The sequence below is a fragment of the Hemitrygon akajei genome, chromosome 1 (assembly GCF_048418815.1).
Source record: "Hemitrygon akajei chromosome 1, sHemAka1.3, whole genome shotgun sequence".
Lineage (NCBI taxonomy): Eukaryota > Metazoa > Chordata > Chondrichthyes > Myliobatiformes > Dasyatidae > Hemitrygon > Hemitrygon akajei.
The window spans coordinates 182,482,323-182,497,324 of record NC_133124.1 but is presented as its reverse complement, the minus strand read 5'-3'; the positions used below and the strand labels follow the sequence as shown (position 1 = coordinate 182,497,324).

The following is a 15,002-nucleotide window of genomic DNA, read 5'->3' as shown; positions in this document are numbered from 1 at the left end:
ATGTCAGGGGTAAGTTGTTTTTTTTTTATGCAGAGAGTGGCGAGTGTGTGGAATGGGCTGCCGGCAGCCGTGGTGGAGGCGGAAACGATAGGGTCTTTTAAGAGACTCCTGGATGGCTACATGGAGCTTAGAAAAATAGAGGGCTATGGGTAAAGCCTAGGTAGTTCTAAGATAGGGACATGTTCGGCACAGCTTTGTGGGCCGAAGGGCCCGTATTGTGCTGTGTGTTTTCTATGTTTCTAAAATTCTTTTCCTCTGGTTTTAGTTCAATGGCTTCCTTCAGCAGGCGGTCACAAAAGCCATTAGCGTGGAACAGTAGTTTTGAGCCACTGAAGTCAATCCTATATTCATTGTCTTGTAGTTTTTCTCTTGTACAAACTTCATGCCGTATGTCTGCAGAAATAAACATCAATCTGACTCCATGAATTTTTCTGCCCATCTGTCCCAAAAGCCTTGCTTTGACACATTTTGAAATTTGAGCTTTTAGAGATACAGCACAGAACAGGCCCTTCCAGCCCAACAAGCCCCATTGCCTAGCAACCCACCTTTTTAAACACACTAGCCTAATCGCAGGACAAGATTCAAACTCCTTACAGACGGCACTGGAATTGAACTCCGAATTTCTGGAATGTCCTGAGCTGTAATAGTTGCATTTATGGAATCTCCAAAGAAAGGAGTGCATCAACCTCAAGTTTCCTCTGCCAAACCCATCAGAATACTGTGCATATTTTTAGGACACCTCGGTTAACACATCGCTTTACAATACCAGCAACTCGGGTTCATCTCCTGCCGTTGCCTGAAAGGTATTTTACGTTCTCCCCATGACCACGTAACTCTCCACCAGGTTCTCAGGTTTCCCAAAGATGTACCAGTTGGTAGGTTAATTGGTCATTGTAAATTGTCCCGTGATCAAGTTAGGATTAAATTAGGGGGTCGCTGGACCTCACAGCTCAAAGGGCTGGAAGGGCCTACTCCACATTGTATCTCAATAAATAAAAGGACAGATAAAACAGCCGGTGGAGATCATTCTGAATGGTCGCATCACCACATGGTGATGGAAGCTCCAATGCAGAAGATGCTGCGGAGAGCGGTGGGACTCAGCCAGGTCCACTTCTCCCCACCACAGGAACACCTACAAAAGGCGATGCCTCATGAACGAGACATCCATCACCAGAGTTCCACACCATCTGGGCCTTGCCCTCTTCACAATGCTGCCATCGGGCAGGAGGTGCAGGAACCTGAAGACCCATGTCTCAAGGTTCAACAGCAGCTTCTTCCCCACAGCCATCAGGTTCTGGATCCCACCTGAAAAGCCCAGACACTACCTCAGACTCGATTTCTTTTACTTCCTCTCAACTCACCCAAGGAAGGCACAGCAGCTTCTTGACTTTATCATGAGAGGCTGAGGAGGCTCAGCTTGTCCCTGACGCTAGCAAACTTCTGCGGGCATCCTGTTGAAAGCGTTCTGATTTGCTGCATCACGGTCTGATGCGGCAATTCCAATGGGCAGTAAAGTAAGACCCCACAGAGAGTAGTGGACTCAGCCCAGTACATCACAGGCACAGCCCTCCACACCATCGGGAGAATCTAAGGGGGTGCTGCCTAAACATCAATTGTCAACAATCCCCACTAACCGGGCCACCTTCTCGCAGCTCTGAATGGGTAGAAGATGCAGAGGCCTCAAGTCTCACACAGTCAGGCTCAGAACTGCTACTTCCCTTCAACCATTTGGTTCTTGATGGCACAAGACTGATCAATACCTCAGTACAGCAACACCTGACCACAATGGATTTTATTTTGCGCTAATTCTATCTTTCCGTGTATAATTATGTAGAATTAATGTTTACTTTCTGCTTTCCTTGTGAATGTTGTGTCTCTGTGTACCTGTGATGCTTCTGTAAGTAAGTTTTTCCATTGCCCCTATGCACACATGGGCTCGTGCGTCTGACAATAAACTTGACTTTGACGGTAAGGATGCCATGTTTATTTTGTTGTGTAAATTATGAATATTTGATGTTAATTTAAGTCACGTTTGTAACATACGGTACTGCTGCTGAAAAACAAAACTAATTCTCGGGTTGGTTATACCTGGGTACGTATAACTACCATAAACTTGAACCCGGCTTGTTAATAACATCAGAAACAGAAGCATCATGAAATTTGGGAGTCGCGGGTAGGAGTAGGTGTGGAACCCTATGCGGAGGTTTTGCCCCCTCATCCAATATGGCAGCACCAAAATTGAACTGGGTGCACAGGACAGAACAGCCACCTCACTAGGAAAGGTTCAGGCGAGGCATCTGTCAGGATACTAGAGTCATAGAGCACTATAGCACAGGCACCACGGCAGTGTAGCAGTTAACGTGACACTCAGGGCAGAGTTCAATTCCAACATCATCTCTAAGGAGTCTGTACGTCCTCCCCAAGGAACGGATGGACTTTCCCTGGGTGCTCCCAGTTTCCTCCCACAGTCCAAAGACGGACCAGTTGGTAGGTTAACTGGTCATTGTAAATTGTGCCGTGATTAGGCTAGGGTTAAATCAGGGATTGATGGGTGGCGCGGTTCAATAGGCCGAAAGAGCATATACCATGCGCATCTTAGTAAACAAACAAACAGGCCTTTTGACCCACCTTCTCCATACTGTCCTGGGCTTCTGTCCTGACCGAGCATGCTCGTGAGAGAGAAAGTCTCACTGTGGCCATTCTCCCCGCGACCACGCACGTCTTCCCCAGATCCCCCCACTAAACTACAATGAAACAGTACTACAGACCTACAGACTGTGGAACTGTGGTCTGAGAGTCTCTCCCTTCCCTATAGAGTCCCAGACTCATACAACATGGAACAGGCCCCTTGGCCATCTGGTCCAAGCCATCCAAAATTCCCCTCCAAGCCAGTCCCATCCCATTTGCCCGTGTTGGCTCTCTATCCATCCAAACCTTTCCTATCCATGATCCTGTTGTTACATTACAAGTCGTTATTAAACCTGCCTCAACCACATTCTCTGGCAACCTGAGCCTTATATCCATAACTCTCTGGGTGAAAAAGTTGTCCTTTTTCCACTCACCCTAAGCCTTTCCTGCGCAACCCCCTCCCCAGTTTTGAACCCCCCAACTCTGGAGAAGATGGTAAGAAGGTTACCATCCACATTATCTGAGCCTTTCAGAACTTTAAGTGCTTGGTCACCCATCCAAGGAATAAAGCCTCACTAAAACTCAGGCCTTCTTGTCCTGCTGACATCCCAGCACAGAAACAGGCCCTTTGGCCCATCTAACCCATGCTGGCCTTGACTTTCTTGTCTTTTATGTGGGCGATCCATTGGGTCAGCGGGCTCACTTTTTCTTCGACCTTCCCAGTTTACCCTCATCTTCTTTCAGGGTGACCAAAAGTGTCCCAAGTGCGGCCTCACCAACAACTACAACTGCAACATAATTCCCCAACTCCTATAGTCAGTGCCCTGTCTGATGAAGGCCAGCCTTTTTCAACGTCTACTTTTGACAATGCTTTCAATGAATTATGCACCTGTGCTCCGAGATCCTTTGACCTATTAAACTCCCAAGTACACTACTGTTCACAATACAAGTTCTACACTGGTTTGACTTTCCAAAACATATTACCTCACATTTATCCATATTGAAATCCATTTGCCATTCCTGGGCCCACTTCCCTAACTGATCAAGTTCCCCTGTAATTTACAAAAGCCTTCTTCGCTAGCAACATCACGTAATTTCATGTCATGCACAAACGTACCCATCGAGCCTTGTGCATTCACATCCAAATACCAATAGTTCCAATAACCCACACAGTACATCACTAGTCACCATCTCCATTCTGAGAAACAATCTTCAACCACCACCTTTTGCTTTCTACCTCCAAGCGAATTTTTAATCCAACCAAATTGAATTGAATTGACATCCTTCACATACACAAGTAAAAATCTTTGTTACATCTCTCTCTAAATGTGCAATCATAGTAATTTATAGAATAATTTATAATAAATGGAACAGTAAATGTAATATAGAGTACACTCAAATCAGCGTGAGTTAATCAGCCTGATGGCCTGGTGGAAGAAGCTGTTCTGGAGCCTGTTGGTTCTGGCCTTTATGCTGCGGTACCGTTTCCCAGATGGTAGCAGCTGGAATAGATTATAGTTGGGATGGCCTAGGTCCCCAATGATCCTATGGGCCTTTTTTTTGTTTTGTTTTTTTAAACACACCTGTCCTTGCAAATGTCCTGAATCATGTGAAGTTCACAACTACAGATGCGCTGGGCTGTCCGCACCACTCTCTGCAGAGTCCTGCGATTGAGGGAAGTACAGTTCCCATACCAGGCAGTGATGCAGCCGGTCAGGATGCTCTCAATCGTGCCCCTGCGATTGAGGGAAGTACAGTTCCCGTACCAGGCAGTGATGCAGCCGGTCAGGATGCTCTCAGTCGTGCCCCTGTGATTAAGGGAGGTACAGTTCCCACACCAGGCAGTGATGCAGCCAGTCAGGATGCTCTCAATCGTGCCCCTGCGATGGAGGGAGGTTCAGTTCCCGTACCGGGCAGTGATGCAGCCAGTCAGGATGCTCTCAATCGTGCCCCTGCGATTGAGGGAGGTACAGTTCCCACACCAGGCAGTGATACAGCCGGTCAGGATGCTCTTTCTGGACTGCATGGGACCCAGACCAGCCTGTCACGCAGGACCTTGAAGACCTAGTTAATGCACAAATAGGCAACATCCACTATCCAACCCTCACGTAGCCTTTTGGTAACTTCTTCAAAAGAATCTTTGCCCTCAACTTTGTACTAAGTTTTCCCTTCGCACCTTAAACCTTTGTCCTCGAGTTCTTGATTTCCCAGCCCCGGGGAAAAAAAGACAGTGCGCATTCACCCTGTATACACCCCTCATGATTTTATTTATCTCTATAACATCACCCCTCAGTCTCCTAAGCTCCAAGGAATAAAATCACAGGCTGTGTGCAACCTCTCCCTGTCACCCAGTCCCTCGGGTCCTGAGTCAGTCTCTCACTGGCTGTGGGATGCTGTGTAATATTGGTTGTGGGGGCCTGTACCTTATATGGACATAGGAAGAGGCCATTCAGCCTGCTGGGTGTATTCCATCTCCCAGAGAGGCAAAACTATTCATCCCACTGTCCCTCTGTACCCATACAGCCTACCTTTCCACTCGACCCCCATATCTCTTGTAACATGTCTCGAGTAAGGGAGTGAGTATCGATGGCAGCCAAAGCAGTTCTTTTATACTTAATTTAGAACTTACTTGTGAACGTCTCTACAGGTAAAGACTTCGGTAGAGGAATAAATTATACTTTCTCACAGTGTTCTTTACTATTGCATCTTCAAGACAGTACCATCTACACGAGGTTCAGGACAGCTATCCCCTTCAACCATTCGTTTTTTTGAACCAAGAAGGCAACAACATCCATCAAAGATCCCCACCAACCAGGCCATGCCCTCTTTTCACAGCTGGTCCCACACCACCAGGTTCAGGAGCAGCTACTTTCTTTCAACCATTCGGTTCCTGAACCAGCCAGCACGACCCTAATCACTGCCTCAGAACAGCAACGCTAGGACCACTTTGCACTACAACGGACTGTTCCTTGCTGCAATTGTGTGCTTCCTCGTAAAAACTGTGTCCGATGCTGGTTGCCTGCTTCAAAGGGCCTGGGATCCTGCTGCCAGAATGTTTTTCCTGTGCGCTTTGCACATGGACTTGTGCATCTGACAGTAAATGCAACTTGGACTTGATCCCCCACCAGCACGCTATTGGGATGTGGGAGGAAACCAGATTATGGAGGAGGAAACCACATGTGGTCGGAGACAAAGTCCCACAAAAAGACCCAAGGTCATGGGATATTTGAGCAAATCAGGCCATTCAGCCCATTCAGTCTGCTCCCCATTCAATCCTCACTGAACTTTCTTTCCAACCCCAAGCTTCTGCCTACTCCTCATAACCCTTAACCTCCTTACCGATCAAAGACCTTTCACCCTCTGCTTTAAATACACTCAATGACTTGTCCACCACGACCCTCCGTGGCAATGCACACCAAAGGTTCACCACACACCCCCTAAAGATATTCCTCATTTTGCTTGTTTATTTAGAGATGCAGCACCAAACGGGCATTCCGACCCTTCACGCCTGGCTGCCCAGCAACCCACCGATTTAACCTTAGCCTAATCACGGGGCAATTTACAATGACCAATTAACCTACTAACTGGTACATCCTTGGATTGTGGGAGGAAACCAGAGTACCCGGAGGAAACCCACGCAGTCCACAGGGAGGAACGTATACACTCCTTACAGAGGGCACCAAACCCAAACTCCACTGTCCCGAGCTATAATAGCATCGCGCTAACCACTACCTGTTACCACACTAACTGCTATGCCACTTGTGACACTAATCTTTGTTCTAAAGCCAAAGTGTCTTAAGAGCGTAAGGAGGTCCAGGTTGTCACCAAACACTCCAAGCAAACTTCTAGTTTGAAAATGTCCTGTCTGGTTCCGTCAGGGTTTGGTACGGCAACCTGAACGCGCAGGAATGTAAGAAGCTGCGGAGAGGAGTGAGCTCAATGCAATACATCCTTCCCCACCACGAGGCACCGACTCAAGGAGGCAAAATCCATCATCACAGCTCCCATGTGGCAGGAGATACGGAAGCCTGAAGTCCCATACCCCCAAGTTCAGGAACAGCTACTTCCCTTCAACCATTCGGTTCTCGAACCAACCAATCACTGCCTCAGTGTAGCAACACTAGGACCACCTCGGATGCCTGTGTCACAGGAATTCCCTCCTCAAAGTTTAAAATAAAATTTATTATCAAAATACATCCATGTCACCACGTACTACCCTGAGATTCATTTTCATGTGTGCATTCACAGTAAGTAGAAACACAATAGAATCAGTGAAAAACTATACACGACAGAAATGACAAACAGCCAACGTTCAATAAACAATGTGCAAATACAAAATCAAAAATAATAATAATAATAATAAATAATGGAAATACGAGTTGTAGAGTCCTTAAAAGTGAGTACAGAGGTTGTGGAATCAGTTCAGTGTTGCAGTGAGTGAAGTTTAAAAGCCTGAAGGCTGAGGGGTAATAACTGTTCCTGAACCTGGTGGTGTGAGGCCTGAGGCTCCTGTACCTCCTTCCTGAGGCAGCAGTGAGAAGTAAGCCTAGCCTGGATGGTGGGGGTCCTTGATAATGGACTCCTGGATGCACTAATCGAAACAGTCTCGCTCTGGAACTCCAAACAGGCTGACTTGTAATAAAGCATTTTCCGTTGCATTAACAGAGCTCCCATTTCCTGTTTGTTGTTTAGGCTAGGGCTATTTTAATGCTGCTGACTTTCATATCCCGCTCACTCAGGGTGAGGTCTGCAGTTATGTGATTAGCTTACTGGATTCTTTGCAGTAAGGCCCCACCACTCTTGCTGCTGGCTGCTAGCACTGCACCGTGTGCTTTGCCCCACTCAGGGCTGTGCAAGGCTTCCCTTTCGCCTGTCAGGCCCTCACAGAGACGGCAGTATCTTTAAGCTCACCCAGCACTTACTTGCCACCACAAACTCTGCCTCTCCTCGTCCCACTACTATCCAACCAATTCTCGTTCTCCCACACCTCAACACCTCTGCCTTTGTCTGACCTTCATTTCCTTGTCTTTCCCCCACCTCTGTATGCTGACTCTCCCTCTTGCCCTCTGACTTTCAATTCCTCAACATCTCTTCATATTCCTATGCCCTTGTTTGTCTCTCTCCCTCCCCATCTCTCTTCCTCTCTCTACATCTTTTTGATTGCCTTTTTCCTCTCTTCATGACTGTGTCTCATTCCATCTTTACTCTCTTCTATCTGGATGCATGTCTCTCACCTCCTTCCCCTCTTTCCCAATGCCCATCTCCTCTCGCACTCTTCCTCTTTCTCCCGCATCTCTCCCTCCTGCTATCTCCCCCTCTCCCATTCTCACCCCTTTTCTTTTTTCTCTTCCCTTTCAACCTCCCACTTTCCTTGCCCCATCTCTCCCCTCCTCTCCTCTCCTACTCTTTAGGCCCCCCCCCGATCCTCAGCACCCCACCCATCCCTCTCTCCCCTCCCTTCTTTTCCCGATCACATGTCAGAGACTTCCAATCCCTGTTGTCCAGAGACTGGATGGAGATGCTGGGAAGGCAACTGCAGTAGGGACCACGAGACAAAACCGTGGACCCTGTCAGCCTCCCCAGCGCATTGTACAGGCCTGAGGAATGGAAGAAAAGGTCTGGCAGATTAACCACATGAGGAGTGTGAAGTCCACTGGATTTTGAAAGACTGGGAAGGAATCTCATCAAAACATACCAAATCCCAAAAGGGTCCAAAAGTTGAAAAAGTAGCCCCTCGGGTTTCTATTAAATCTCTTCCCTCTCACCTTAACCCTGCACCCTGTAGCTTTTGATTCCCCAACCCTGGGGAACAAAGACTGTGCACCTTCACCCTATCTATGCCCCTCATGATTTTATACACCCCTGTGAGGTCTTCAATACTCCAATGAATAAAGTCCCAACCTGCTCATCGTCTCTCCTTTACTCAGTCCCTCCAGTATGGGAAATACCCTTTGAAATTTTCTTCTCCGGGGGAGCGGGATTTTTTTTTGAAAAAAAATTAGGTCACAGTTTTAGATCATACAGTGGATTCAAATTCCTTGAATGCAAGCCCTCCATGGACTCTGTGGACACTTCCCACAGCCTCAGGAAAGTCGCCAAAGTAACCAAAGACCCCACCCACCCCGGACATTCCCTCTTCCCTCCCACCAGGCAGTACAAAAGCCTGAAAGCACATTACCACCAGGCTCAAAGACAGCTTCTATCCTACTGTTAGCAGACTTTTGAACCGAACTCTCATACACTAAAAGATGAACTTTTGATCTCCCAATCTACTTCACTGTGGCCCTTGCGCCTGATTTTCTGCCTGCACTGCACCTTCTCTGTAACTGTTACACTTCACTCTGCAACCTGCTTTCCTTCTGTACCATCTTGACGTACTTACCTATAGAACGATCTGCCTGGATGGCAAGCGGGCTAAAGCTTTTCAATGTATCCTGGAACAAGTACTCAGTGTGTCACCAAATACTCTTAAAAATTTCTACAGATGTACACAGGAGAGTATTCTGATCAGTTGTATCACCGCCCGTTAAGGAGGCTCCAAAGCACCGATCACAAAAGGACGCAGGAGGTTGTAAACTCAGCCAGCTCCATCAGGGGCAAAACCCTCCCTACTGTTGTGGCAATGCCTCAAGAATATAGCGAGGACCCTCACCTTCCCCGACATGCTCTCATTACTACCATCAGGGAGGAGGTGCTGGAGACTGAAGACCCTAACTCAATCACTCAAGAACAGCTTCCTCCCCTGTGGCAGCAGATTTACCAACAGTCGATGAACTGTCCCAAGCCCGGCTGTGAAAGGAGACGGGTCGGGCATGGGGCTGGCAACCCCATCCCGTAAAAGTGCAGTGCTGCAGAAACACCAGCACTGGACCTCGTCCCTGGCTGAGGAAAGAGAAGGTGGACTACATCTGGGGACAACTTGAAAAGCTGGCCCAGGACAGAGGACTCTGGCAAGCCACTGCCGGTGGCCTGTCCCCCAGCAGGGACGATGGGCTCAAGTCCATATACTCCTTTATATTCATTATTCCTTTCTTTCGCACGATTTAGTTCTATAATCTGCAGTAATTTTATGTCCTTGCACTGTATTTCTGCCTCAGAACCCAACTTTTACTTCTGTGAATGTGATATTAAACCTGCTTCTGATATGACAATAAACAAATCACTAAATACTCAACAGGTCAGGCAGCATCTGTGGAGAGAGGCACCATCATGTTTTTGGTGAGAGGAGATCCATGGGGATCTCTGTCCCAGGGGCTGTGGGAAGCTGAGATTCTGAGCTCAGTTACTGAGGAACTGGATCCGTTTTCAGCTTGGACCTTACGGGAGAGAGAGCAGGAGAAGACAGAGATGGGAGCCCACCCCCTTCCCACACACAGATCTCCGCCCCTCCAGGTTGTCGTCCCGTTCTGCTCCCTGACATCTCACCTCTCCTCCCCATCCTCATTGACCTCTGCTCTCACCCCTCCCCCCTCCCTCCGCACCTCAAGTGATCTCCACTTCCTGCTGCCACACACTCTTTCACATCAAAAGTGACGCCGGAAGCCTGCAGCATCTCTGCAGAGCTCATCTCGACACAGTGCCAGACTGTGCCTTGCAGACTGATCTGGGAGAGGCCCCCCTCAACGACGTGACCTTGCTTCCACCTCTCCCCACTCCCTCTGTGTCTCTTCCCCTTCATTCTCCCAGTCTTTACTGTCTTGCCCTTTCTGTATCTCCCTTTTTTCTCTCTCTCACTCTGTCTCCCCATCTCCCTTCTTGGCTCTCTCTCCTTACCCTCCTTTCTTTCCCACTCTCTCTCTCCCCCCTTCCACTTCTGTTGTGCTCTCCCTCTATCTATACCCCTCCTCCCCTTCTCCACCACTTTCTCTGCCCCTTTCTTTCCTCATCTCTCTCCCACTCACCCCCTACCTTCCTTGCTTTGTTCCTTCCTATGTCTCGCCCTTCCTCCCCCCTCACCTCTCACTCTTCTCCTCTTCTCTCCCTTCTCTCTCCTTCCTGTCTCACTCACTGCTTCTCCCCATCTGTCATGGATGTTGAGACACATGCTGAGAGCCACCCATCCTCACTGAGGGAGCAGGTCTCCCTCTCTCTCTCTCCCTCTCCCCCCCCTCCCTCCCTCTCTCTCCCCCCCCACCCTCCCCCTCCCTCTCTCTCTCTCCCTCCCTCCCTCACACACACACTTTTGAAAATCTATTCGCAAGCAAAAATCACACCTACATAGTTAAGCATATAAATACACTGACATAAATACATACCAAATTGTGCAAATGTACCGGGAAATGGCCACAGACACACACATACACAAACTTACAGTCACATGCAGTCACACTTGCTCCGATGCACACGCATCACAATAAAATTTGCTCACATTATAAAATTTGAGCGAGCTGGTGCTTTTCTCTTTGGAGCTACGGAGGACAGGAGGTTTCTTGACAGGGGTATATAAGATGATGAGAGGCATAGATAGAGTGGACAGCCAGGGCAGAAATAGCTAATACGAGAGGGCATAATTTTACGGTGATTGGAGGAAAATATAGGGAGGGGGAATGTTTGTGTTGTAAGAGTTTAGAGGACATTGCCGGGGGTAGCAGTAGAGGCAGATAGGGACATTTAAGAGACTCTTGGATAGAAAAATGGAGCATACGTAGGAGGGAAGTGTTGGAATGATAGTGGAGTAGGTTAAGAGTTTGACAGAACATCATGGACTAAAGGGCCTATGCTGAGCTGTGGAGTTATGTGTAAATACACACACAGAGAGTCACTGACACACCTTCCAACATGTTCCTGGTGAATTCTACTGAACACCTGATCAATATCCAACTAGATGATAGCATGCAGGAACCTGACAACATCAGTAACTTCATACGGTTTGTAAGTGCAGCGTTTGACACAGTTTTGTAGTGCATGTAGGTACACGTCAGGTTGCTGCCTCTACACAGAGGCCATAGATCAGAGGATGAGTAGCACGGCAGCAGACCATCAGCCCGGAAACCAGCTCTGCTGTAATGGGTACCGAAGCGGAGGCGAGGGAGAGAGAGAGATACAGACACGTCCCCCAGTGATGGTAGATGTGAGAGATACCTGTCCCCTGTGAGTGTCTGAGTGGGTCCCAGACCTGTCCCACAGCGAGGGTTAATGTGCCCCGAACCCTTTGAGACCACCTGTCCCCTTCACCCAGAACATGACAGACCTTCCACCTCAGCACCTCCTCGCTGTCCTATGCTCCACTTCCTCGACTCCCACAACGTACAGAAACCTCCGCCTCTGTTCCGAGTGAACTCGGTGATTGAAACCCGCCTCCACAGCCATGAAGAATTCCAGTGAATCCCCACCCTACCGATGAAAAAATTCCTCCTCAGCTCTGTCCAGAATGACGGCCCCCCCCTTATATTCTGAGGCCCTTCCTGACATCCAACCTGTTAGATTCAATTATTGTCACCTGAAGTTCAAACTCTATAATTTTTCCAGAATATCTCCAAAACAAAACCTACTAGAAATCTAAAACTTGAATCAGAAGCAAAAACAACTCAGAAAAATAATTCAGTGGGGAGAGAACAAGTTGCTGCAAACCAGACTGACACACACAAGATGCTGGAAAAACTCAGTGAGTCAGGAGGCATCTGAGGAGGGAAATGGACAGCAGACATTTCAGGTCAAGACCCTTCATCTGAATTGGTCTTGGGGTCCACCATATTTACATTTTGAGGTTATAATTTCTAGGGGTACATAACCTGAAGATTTGGGAGAACAGGCTTCGGGTGGAGTTCGGAAGGAAGTGCTTTTACCCTACATCCATTGACCCCTCCCACATACACACACGCACCAAGATCAAACCCATATCTCCATAGATGAAAGGAAGCAGCTCTCCCCACTGCAATACTGCAATACTGCCCTCCCTCCAACTCCTGCTTCCCTCTTCCTCATCTCTCTCCCTTGCCCTCGCCATCTCCCTCCGCGCCTCAATGCACTTCTTCCCCTCGACGCCTCTATCTCACCCCATCTTTCTTTACCGCTCGCCATTCTTCTCACCCTCTCACTCTAACCATCTCTTTCTGCCTTTAACCACGTGCCTGTCTCTTTCTCTCTCTGCCACTCACCGGTCTCCAGCCCCACCCACCTTCATCTCCTTCCCCCTCTGCCACTCATCGCCTATCACCCTCTTTACCCTCCCTCCACACCCTCTCCATCTTGTCCTCCTCCCCTCACTGCCTCTCTCTATGCCACTCCCCACCTCTCTGCCATCTCTCCCCCTCTCTCCACCTCCCCCCTCTCCGCCTCCACGCCCTCCTCTGCCTCCCCACCTCTCTCTGCCTCTCCATCTCCCCGCCTCACTACCTCTCCCCCATCTCTCCGCCTTACCACCTCTGCCCCGACTCTCCATCTCTCCCCCTATCGCCATCATGCCTCCTTTCTCTCACCTCTCACCCTCCTCCCTCCACCTCTCCCTCTCAGCCCCTCGCCCACTCTGCCCCTCCCTCTCTTGCCATCTGTCCCCCTCCCCTCTCCCTGCCTCTCCCCCTCGCCATTTCTCCCCACCTCTTGCTATATTTCCCCTTCTCCTCCTCTCGCCATTCCCCCCTCCCCACCATCTCTCTCCCCGCCTCTTGCCATGTTTCCCCCTCTCCTGCTCTTGCCATCTCTCCCTCTCCACCTCTCCCCATTTCCCCCTCTCCTGCTCTTGCCATCTCTCCCTCTCCACCTCTCCCCATTTCCCCCTCTCCATCTTTCCCCCGCCATCTCTCTCCCCCACCTCTTGCCATGTTTCTCCCTCTCCTGCTCTTGCCATCTCTCCCTCTCCACCTCTGCCCCTCTAGCCATTTCCCCCCTCTCTCCATCTCTCCCCGCCTCTTGCCATGTTTCCCTCCTGCTCTTGCCATCTCTCCCTCTCCACCTCTGCCCCTCTAGCCATTTCCCCCCTCTCTCCATCTCTCCCCGCCTCTTGCCATGTTTCCCTCCTGCTCTTGCCATCTCTCCCTCTCCACCTTTGTCCCTCTCGCCATTTCCCCCCCTCTCCCCATCTCACCCCCACCATCTCTCTCCCCCGCCTCTTGCCATGTTTCCCTCCTCCTCTTGCCATCTCTCCCTCTCGCCATTTCCCCCCTCTCCCCATCTCTCCCCCACCATCTCTCTCCCCCGCCTCTTGCCATGTTTCCCTCCTCCTCTTGCCATCTCTCCCTCTCGCCATTTCCCCCCCTCCCTCAGCCCTCACCACCTTTCATTCTGTTTCCCTCCACTTCGCCCTCCACTTTCTGACGCCCATCTCTCCGCCCAACCTCCCTCTTTCTCTCCCCTCTCCGACTCTCCTAACCCACAGCTTCGAACTACCGGACTCGGGGCTGCGGAACTGCAGACACAGTCGGGTCTAAACACAGGATTCACCTTCCGGCCTCCGCCGCAGGTTAAACAATCCCACTGTGGCACAAAAACGGCAGAGACTCCAGGCAGTCGGCGCACACTTCCTGTCACAGTGCGGCTCCCTCTGACAGAAGAGGGGGAGAGAGGGTGAGAGCACAATTTGCTCGCACTCCTCCCGCTTGCTTCTTTCTATCCCCCTGTCCCTCCGACGCTCCCCCTCTTCCACTCCCTCGCATAGGTCCCACGGCCGAGGAAAGAGGAGCTGGAAACCCGCCAACTTACCTTTGGTCCCGCCGCTCAATCTAGCTGACAGCAAAGTTTGGTGAAGTCTCGGCAGGAAGCAGTCGAGAGCGGCTGCTCAGCCCGACTTCCTCTCCGAGCAGACCGGTCACGTGGCAGCCCAGACAGCTGATGAGGGCCGCTCCGCCTCCCCGTCCCCCGATCGGAGTTGCTGGGACGGCGGGCGACGCATCGACACCCTCCGTCCCGTGACACATGCCCAGGGTCACACACAGCCTGGGGTCGTTTATCGCTATGGGTGCACGGACCCCTCGTTTACTGGAAAGGGTAAAAAAAAATGTTTGGGAACCCTGACTCGACACTATCCCATCACACACTCCCGGGGTCAGACACAGAGTGAGGCTCCCTCCACACCGTCCCATCACACACTCCCGGGGTCAGACACAGAGTGAAGCTCCCTCCACACCGTCCCATCACACACTCCCGGGGTCAGACACAGAGAGAGGCTCCCTCCACACCGTCCCATCACACACTCCCGGGGTCAGACACAGAGTGAGGCTCCCTCCACACCGTCCCATCACACACTCCCGGGGTCAGACACAGAGTGAGGCTCCCTCCACACCGTCCCGTCACACACTCCCGGGGTCAGACACAGAGTGAAGCTCCCTCCACACCGTCCCGTCACACACTCCCGGGGTCAGACACAGAGTGAAGCTCCTTCCACACCGTCCCATCACACACTCCCGGGGTCAGTCACAGAGTGAAGCTCCCTCCACACC

At 50.2% G+C, this 15,002-nt stretch overlaps 1 protein-coding gene across 1 annotated transcript in view; it reads left to right on the top strand.

Annotated features, from left to right (window-relative positions):
* The first annotated feature begins 14,404 nt into the window (after positions 1–14,404).
* cd79a (CD79a molecule, immunoglobulin-associated alpha) overlaps positions 14,405–15,002 on the top strand; it is a 23,083-nt gene continuing 22,485 nt past the window's right edge. The window contains exon 1 of the mRNA XM_073055895.1: positions 14,405–14,550. The gene's annotated coding sequence lies outside the window, so the exon portion shown is untranslated. The remainder of the gene's footprint in view (positions 14,551–15,002) is intronic.